The following is a 9,028-nucleotide window of genomic DNA, read 5'->3' on the forward strand; positions in this document are numbered from 1 at the left end:
TTTAGCATGTCATACTTAATGAGTGCTCACAATTATAAAAGATGTCTAGGATAGTATATTTATATGTGAAATCTCTCATCCTTCAATATTCTTTCATGAATTGTTCAAATGACCAATACAATGCTTGCTAACCTTCAATAAATTTACAACCTCTACTTCTTAGATGTGAAGTCATTACTCCCCATGGGATAAGCAAATGAAACATATATAATTTCATATTTATGACATTCAACTCATTCAACCATTTACCCATAGGATATAAGTGAAGCACACGAGTAAATGACAAACTACTCCAAAAACATATAAGTGAAGATCAATGAGTAGCTAAATAATTATGTAACTATGTGAAGACTCTCTCTCATTTAATAATTTCAGATCTTTGTATTGTATTCAAACAGCATGCAAAACAAAAGAAAATGACATTGCAAGGATAGCACAACTCGTGTGAAGAAACAAAAACTTAGGTTGAACCGATACTAACCGATAGTTGTTGAAGAAGAAAGGTGGGATGCCTACCGGGGCATCCCCAAGCTTAGATGCTTGAGACTTCTTGAAATATTATCTTGGGGTGCCTTGGGCATCCCCAAGCTTGAACTTTTGTGTCTCCTTAATTCCTCTCATATCATGGTTTCTCTTTTTATCAAAAGCTTCATCTACACCAAACTCAACAAGAACTCGTGAGATAGGTTAGTATAAACCAATGCAAAACCTTATCATTTTATACTATAAAAAATCACAAAAATTATTATTCAACATTGCATACTAAATGCCTCTGCATATTTAATACTCCTATCCTCAAATAGAATCATTAAACAACCAAACATATGCAAACAATGCAAACATAACAGCAATCTGCCAAAACAGTACAGTCTGTAAAGAATGCAAGATTATCAATACTTCCCTAAATCCCAAAATTATGAGAAAACTACTACGCTGTAGAAGGTTTATATTATCTCATTATGCAAAAAGTTTCAACATTATACCATGCTCTTACTTTTCTAGGGAATTTTTGCAACAGCGGTAAACTTTCTGTTTTCAAACAGCAACATGTATACTAGCAAAATAAGCATGGTAAGGTCTATCCTTGACATTTTTATTGAAAATAAAGATGCAAAACATTATTCTAAATAAAAGCAAGAAAATACTAACAAAAGAAAATGACGCTTCAAGCAAAACACATATCATGTGGTCAATAAAAATATAGCTCCAAGTAAAGTTACGGATGAACGAAGACGAAAGAGGGGATGCCATCTGGGGCATCCCCAAGCTTAGGCTCTTGGTTGTCCTTGAATATTTCCTTGGGGTACCTTGGGCATCTCCAAGCTTAGGCCATTTCCACTCCTTATTCCATAGTCCATCGAATCTTTACCCAAAACTTGAAAACTCCACAACACAAAACTCAACAAAAAACTCGTAAGCTCCGTTAGTAAAAATAAAACCACCACTTAGGTGCTTTAATGAACTCATTCCAAATTAATATTGGTTTAATATAATGTATTCCAACTTCTCTATGGTTTCATACCACTTAATACTACCCATAGATGCATCAAAATAAGCAAACAACACACGAAAAATAGAATCTGTCAAAAATAGAACAGTCTGTAGTAATCTCTATCAAACGTATACCTATGGAACTCCTAAAATCCTACCAAATTAGGAAGTCCTAATACATTTGTGTACCAATCCATAGCAAAAAGAATCAGATCAGAAGCACTTATCTATGAATCAACAAAACTAATTTACTGGGTGAAAAAGTTTCTGATTTTCAGCAGGATCAACACAACTATCACCGTAAGCTATCCTAAAGGTCTTACTTGACACTTTATTGAAACAAAAGCTATAAAACATGATTAATACAGTAGCATAATCATGTGAACACACAAAAACAGTAAGGATAGATATTGGGTTATCTCCCAACAAGCGCTTTTCTTTAATGCCTTTCTACCTGGCACTACTAGAAAAATGGCTATAGATGGGACTGACACTAATGGCGCACCACCTTCTGATGCGCCATTAGAGTTGAAACTACTAATGGCGCACCATGTCCACGGTGCGCCATTAGTATCAAATTTTTTTTTTGAACTAGTGCGCCTGTCCAAACATACTAATGGCGCATCCATAGTAAGTGCGCCATTACTAGTTGTAACTAGTAATGGCGCACCAGCCAGAAAGTGCGCCACTAATGTTATTTTTTTAATTATTTTTTTATTCCTTTTTTGCAAAAGTACTAATGGCGCACTCACACGCGGTGCGCCATCTACAGCGACCGCTTCATCCCCAGCCGCACTGGATCCAACCTCGCGCTCTTGGACCTCGCCCCGGCCCCCTCCTCCTCCGCCTCCGGATCTGCCGCTCCCCCCTCACCCTACTGCGCGCTCCTCCGCGCGGTGCTCTTCGGGCCCGACACGCCCGACCGCCTCGCCTCCTCCGCTGGGGCCTCCTCCTCCTCTGCGGCCTCCCCCGTCGGCTCCCCCGCCGGCGGCAACATATTCCGCTTCAAGGCCGAGGTGCCGAGGAACGCCAAGCGGGCGCTCTTCGCCGGCGGGGACGACTAGGACCTGCTCTTCCCCGGCATCTTCACCCCCAAGGGCTCCGGCCCCAGGAAGATCCCCAGGTCGCCCTACAAGGTTGGTCGATTACTTCCGATTTCATGGTTTCTTCTTGATTTGCTTTCTTGGTGTGGGGAATTCCTCTTTATCTTCTTCTTTCGTCGCCAAAGATTCCATCTTTCCTCATGATTTTCCTGTACAAAGAGAGAATCTCACGGGAATGTGATTCTCCTACCTGCTGCTTCTGCCAGGTGCTGGATGCGCCCGCATTGCAGGACGACTTCTACCTCAACCTCGTGGATTGGTCTTCACACAATGTCCTCTCGGTCGGATTGGGGAATTGCGTCTACCTGTGGAATGCATGCAGCAGCAAGGTATCAATGTCATCCTCGCACAATTTCTTTTCTGAGAATTGAAGAGAGAGATCCTAATAAACAAGTTTATCACTCCGCAGGTCACCAAGCTCTGCGATTTGGGGGCGGACGACACCGTTTGTTCCATGAGTTGGGCGCAGCGTGGCACCCACCTGGCTGTAGGGACTAACCAAGGCACCGTCCAGGTTTTCATCTTGCTCCCATCTGAAATTGATCAAATGACATGTTCAGGATCTGTTAAAGTTTAGGATGACACTTTAATTTACTTTTGCCGAGAGCTTCAATTCAGACACAAAATAATACAGTAGTAAGCCTTGCATTGTGGAAACAACATCAAAGTAAGATTGTGAGAGTTTCAGAATTTTGCAATACTACCATAGCTCACCAGCAGGCCTTGCATTGTGGTACTTTCATCAGGGGTTACTTAGTTGATGATACTATTTCTTCCTGGTTATACCCATTTCTTCTAAAAAAATCATGACCAATGCGTCAAGTCAGTGCTGCGCACATACCACCAATGGATGAGGGAAACGATAAAGTTTTGTAAATAACCTGAACTAATGTAAACATCATCTTTATCGATGTGTACTTTTAGCCCATAGTATTTCGGTTGGTAAAACTTAGTAATCCTGTTGATGTTTGGTATTGGTATAACAATTTGACATTCCAAGGGTGTCTAAATTCTGAATTCCTGATTATCATCTTCGATGTTATCTTATTTAGATATGGGATGCAACACGCTGTAAAAGAATGAGAACCATGGAAAGCCATCGCATGCGAGTAGGTGCTCTTGCATGGAACTCTTCATTGCTTTCTTCTGGCAGTCGTGACAAGAACATCCTTCATCATGATCTACACGGCCTTCTTGCATCTGGTGGTGGAACTGCAGATAGGTGCATAAGATTTTGGAATACGACCACAAATACACACTTGAGTTCCATGGATACAGGGAGTCAGGTAAGAATCTAGCTATCTAGTTTATCTATCAGCTACATGCAGCCCTTGTTTGTGTTTTTGAATTAAATTGATTTCTTATTTGCACTTCCAAATTTCAAGTATAATCATATCTACTCTTAAGCCGGATAACTCTCAGAACCTTTTAGCACCGTTACTGACTGAATACTTCAGTCATACCAATTCACTAGTTTTCCTGCAAAAATCAGAAAAGATCAAGACTGGCTGAGCTCTGTTGTACAAAAACTGAAGTTTTGGATCACCTATACAGCTCTAATATAATGCAACCGAAGTCCTTATAGTCCCATCCTTCTAGAAAGCACCAAATTTATATCAAAATGGCATCATGGATTCCTTTTGGAAACAGTCTACGGACATTTTAATTGCTATGTTTTTGTAGCTGTAGATAAAATTGATTCTTGTAGTTGTCATGTTAGAGACCTGCACAGATATCATGTGTTCTAAAGGCATGGGATTGCTTATGTAGAATTGTGGAAGGGGTAGATTTAAAAACATGCTGCTCTTCACATGTACTGATTATGCTAAATGTCTTAACAGGTCTGTAATCTTGTGTGGTCAAAGAATGTGAATGAGCTTGTTAGCACACACGGATACTCCCAGAATTAGATAATAGTGTGGCGGTATCCAACGATGTCAAAGGTATGCCACAAGCTTACACTGTAGCTCATTTATACCATACTGTCTCTCGTTTGTTATTAATTGTGTCCATTCTCTCTATTTGTATAGCTTGCCACGTTGATAGGACATACATTCAGAGTATTATATTTAGCCATCTCCCCTGATGGACAGGTGAAATACTCCCTCTTTGATCCCTATATATGCTATGGACCTGACATTTTGTTTTAGTTCTGTTCTTCTGTTAGAGGTGTCTAGTGTAATTTGTTCTCACTGTTCTTTTTTCTTGTCAATATCGACATCAACAGACAATTGTTACTGGTGCTGGTGACGAGACGCTCCGGTTTTGGAACGTGTTTCCATCTCCCAAGTCCCAGGTACTTGCTTGATGTTTGAAAATATGGTTTTCCTGTCTATATAACTCCACTTCAGGCGGCGTTCCTCTAACTGCTTTCCTTTTTCCTATTATATACAGAGTTCTGACAGCTTAAGTAGCATTGGAGCGACATCATTTTTTAGGAGCTACATCCGGTGACTCGACGAAATCGAGCTTGTAAGTTATTGCGGCAAGTGCTGATCGTCATCAGCACCATTCCATTCCCACACGACCTCCTTCTGTCCATCTGCCGCCAAAGCCAGCACCATTTTAGAGATTGCACGGTAGGGGATGATTGACTGGCTGGCTAGCGCGGATCCGATCCCCTCTCCCGCGCTGGAAGCGGCGCATATCTATTGTTGTTTAGCGGGAAATTCCTCTTGTTTTAGCAACTGAGAAATCTGTTGGCGTGTCGATTATGCGCTTGACTGATGATATACAAGCTGTAGCTCTATTCAGAACATCATGAAATTCAGAACTGGACCTCGCTGGCCTGTGTCAAGGCCTGTGGAGGAATTCAGAATTTGGCCATGTCCTCTGATGGATGCAGTGGGTTAAAATTATCTGTCTGGGTGAAAATCCACATGTTGATCATCCGATTTTTTCAAGTACAGCCTAGCGGTGGCAGTCACTGTTGTGTCCGTAAATGTGAGAGTGATTGGTTTTGGTTGGACGTCGCGATCGGACAGTGCATGACAGAGTGCGCCATTAGTTTAAACTAGTAATGTGTGTTGTCTATATTTTGTCAAATTATACATTTTGTAACCTGTGCAAAAAACAGAAAATAAAAAATAAAAAAAACCTAATATTCATACTAATGGCGCATCACATGACAGTGCGCCATTAGTATGACAAAGCATACTAATGGTGCATCACTGGACAGTGCGCCATTAGTATGCCGCGGTCACTAATGGTGCATCCCATTGTAGTGCGCCATTAGTATGCCAAAGCACCTGGGTATACATGGCCCCTGGAAGGCATACTAATGGCGCACCCTGGCCTATACTAATGGCGCACCAGTGGTGCGCCATTAGTATACCAGATACTAATGGCGCACCAGTGGTGCGCCATTAGTAAAAATTACTAATGGCGTGCTAGTAATGGCGCACCACTGATGCGTCATTAATGGCCAAATTAGGTGCGCCATTAGTAGGGGTTTTTCTAGTAGTGTGGGCATGATGATGACAATGATGCTCATGTAAAAGATAAGAATTAAAACATAACGGGAGCATCGTGAAGCATATGACTAGCACATTTAAATCTAACCAACTTCCTATGCATAGGGATTTAGTGAGAAAACAACTTATGGGAACAATAATCAACTAGCACAGGAAGGTGAAACAAGCATAGCTTCAAAATTTTAAGCACATAGAGAGGAGACTTGACATTATTGCAATTTCTACAAGCATATATTCCTCCCTCATAATAATTTTCAGTAGCATAATGAATGAATTCAACAATATAACCAGTACCTAAAGCATTCTTTTCATGATCTGCAAGCATAGAAAATTTACTACTCTCAACATAAGCAAAATCCTTCTCATTCAGAATAGTGGGAGTATCATAAGAGACTTGAACACTAAAAATTGTTTCCACATTAAAAGAATAATGTTCAGAAAAAGGGTAATCAAAATCATGACAAGTTTTATAAATATAGTCATCACTACTTTTTATAGCATAAGTTTCATCACAATAATCATCATAAGTAGCAACTTCATTCTCAACATAATCGATTGAAACCTCTCCCAAGATAGTGGAATCACTAAACAAAGTTGACACTCTTCCAAATCCACTTTAGTATTCATCACAATAAAATTCAACATCCTCCAAAACAGTGGGATAACTACTTCCTAAAGTTGACACTCTTCCAAACCCACTTTCATCAATATAATCATCATAGGTAAGAGGCATGCTATCATCATAACAACTTTGCATATCAAAACTTGGGAGGCTAAAAATATCATCTTCATTAAACATAGCATCCCCAAGCTTGGGACAAACATTAATTTCAGAAAATATATTCTCAAATATTTCATCCTCATCAAACATAGCTTCCCCAAGCTTGGGCCCTTCCATATCATAAGCATAATCACTCTCATCATTAAAAATATGGATGGCACCAATAGTATAGCAATTATCATCATCACAATGAGTAGTAGGAGCAACATCATTTGGGAGGGATACCTTTCTACCTTTGTTGCTCCTTCTTTTCTTTTTCTTCTTCACATTATGTGTGGGTTCAACCTTCCTCTTTGAGCTCCTTATTGACGAGATTGGTTGAATAGAAAACTCCTCCTCATTACCTGATTCATCATAAGAAATAATATGAGGATATTGGGAAGTCTCTTCCCTTTCATTAGTATTCTCATCATCTTTTATTTTCTTTCTTTTCTTTAGGTAATTGGCAATATAAGGATTTTCAATGCAATTCTCCGCACAAACCATATAAATCTTTTCTAGATCAATATCAAGGAAATGCTCAAGATTAAATTCTGGAATATGCTTAGTTAAACGTTTCAACTCTTCATAACCCAAAAGCAAACTAAGTTCATTATAATGTGGAAGGGAAATCAAATCATCACAATTTTTGGACACGATTCGATCATGAAACAATTTGCATCGGAGATGTAAATGACCACGTTCACTACAAAGTTCACAAGTACGGCAAATGAAATTTAATTTTTCAGCACTCACATCTAGCCTTTCTTGCAACCCTTTAGTTTCTAAATACTTATGCCTCTTGCAATATCTATTTTCCCTATTTGGCGTGTACTTGCAAACCCAATCTACTCCACAAAAATCAACATGCTTATAAGAGACATTTTCATCATAACTAGTGCAATCATCATTAGTACTATGGATATTCAAAGAGTTCATACTAACAACATTGCAATCATGCTCATCATTCAAAGATTTAGTACCAAGCATTTTAATGCATTCTTCTTCTAGCACTTGAGCACAATTTTCCTTTCCATCATACTCATGAAAGAGGTTAAAAAGATGAAGCGTATGAGACAAAATCAACTCCATTTTTTCTATAGTTTTCTTCTATAAACTAAACTAGTGATAAAACAAGAAACAAAACGATTCGATTGCAAGATCTAAAGATATACCTTCAAGCACTCACCTCCCCGGCAACATCGCTAGAAAAGAGCTTGATGTCTACGACACAACCTTATTCTTGTAGACGTTGTTGGGCCTGCAAGTGCACAGGTTTGTAGGACAGTAGCAAATTTCCCTCAAGTGGATGACCTAAGGTTTATCAATCCGTAGGAGGCGTAGGATGAAGATGGCCTCTCTCAAACAACCCTTCAACCAAATAACAAAGAGTCTCTTGTGTCCCCAACACCCCCAATACAATGGTAAATTGTATAGGTGCACTAGTTCGGCGAAGAGATGGTGATACAAGTGCAATATGGATGGTAGATATAGGTTTTTGTAATCTAAAAATATAAAAACAGCAAGGTAACTAATGATAAAAGTGAGCGTAAACGGTATTGCAATGATAGGAAACAAGGCCTAGGGTTCATACTTTCACTAGTGCAAGTTCTCTCAACAATAATAACATAGATAGATCATATAACAATCCCTCAACATGCAACAAAGAGTCACTCCAAAGCCACTAATAGCGGAGAACAAACGAAGAGATTATGGTAGGGTACAAAACCACCTCAAAGTTATTCTTTCGGATCGATCTATTCAAGAGTTCGTACTAGAATAACACCTTAAGACACAAATCAACCAAAACCCTAATGTCACCTAGATACTCCATTGTCACCTCAAGTATCCGTGGGCATGATTATACGATATGCATCACACAATCTCATATTCATCTATTCAACCAACACAAAGTACTTCAAAGAGTGCCCCAAAGTTTCTACCGGAGTGTCAAGACGAAAACGTGTGCCAACCCCTATGCATAGGTTCATGGGCGGAACCCACAAGTTTATCACCAAAACATACATCAAGTGGCACGTGATATCCCATTGTCACCACAGATAAGCACGGCAAGACATACATCAAGTGTTCTCAAATCCTTAAAGACTCAATCCAATAAGATAAATTCAAAGGGAAAACTCAATTCATCACAAGAGAGTAGAGGGGGAGAAAGATCATAAGATCCAACTATAATAGCAAAG

The 9,028-nt window shown here is 39.5% G+C and overlaps 1 pseudogene; it reads left to right on the top strand.

Moving 5' to 3' along the window:
• The first annotated feature begins 2,240 nt into the window (after window positions 1–2,240).
• LOC119321188 lies at window positions 2,241–5,081 on the top strand (annotated as a pseudogene).
• Window positions 5,082–9,028: the final 3,947 nt, after the last annotated feature.

This window comes from Triticum dicoccoides, chromosome 6B, assembly GCF_002162155.2.
Source record: "Triticum dicoccoides isolate Atlit2015 ecotype Zavitan chromosome 6B, WEW_v2.0, whole genome shotgun sequence".
NCBI classification, from domain to species: Eukaryota; Viridiplantae; Streptophyta; class Magnoliopsida; order Poales; family Poaceae; genus Triticum; species Triticum dicoccoides.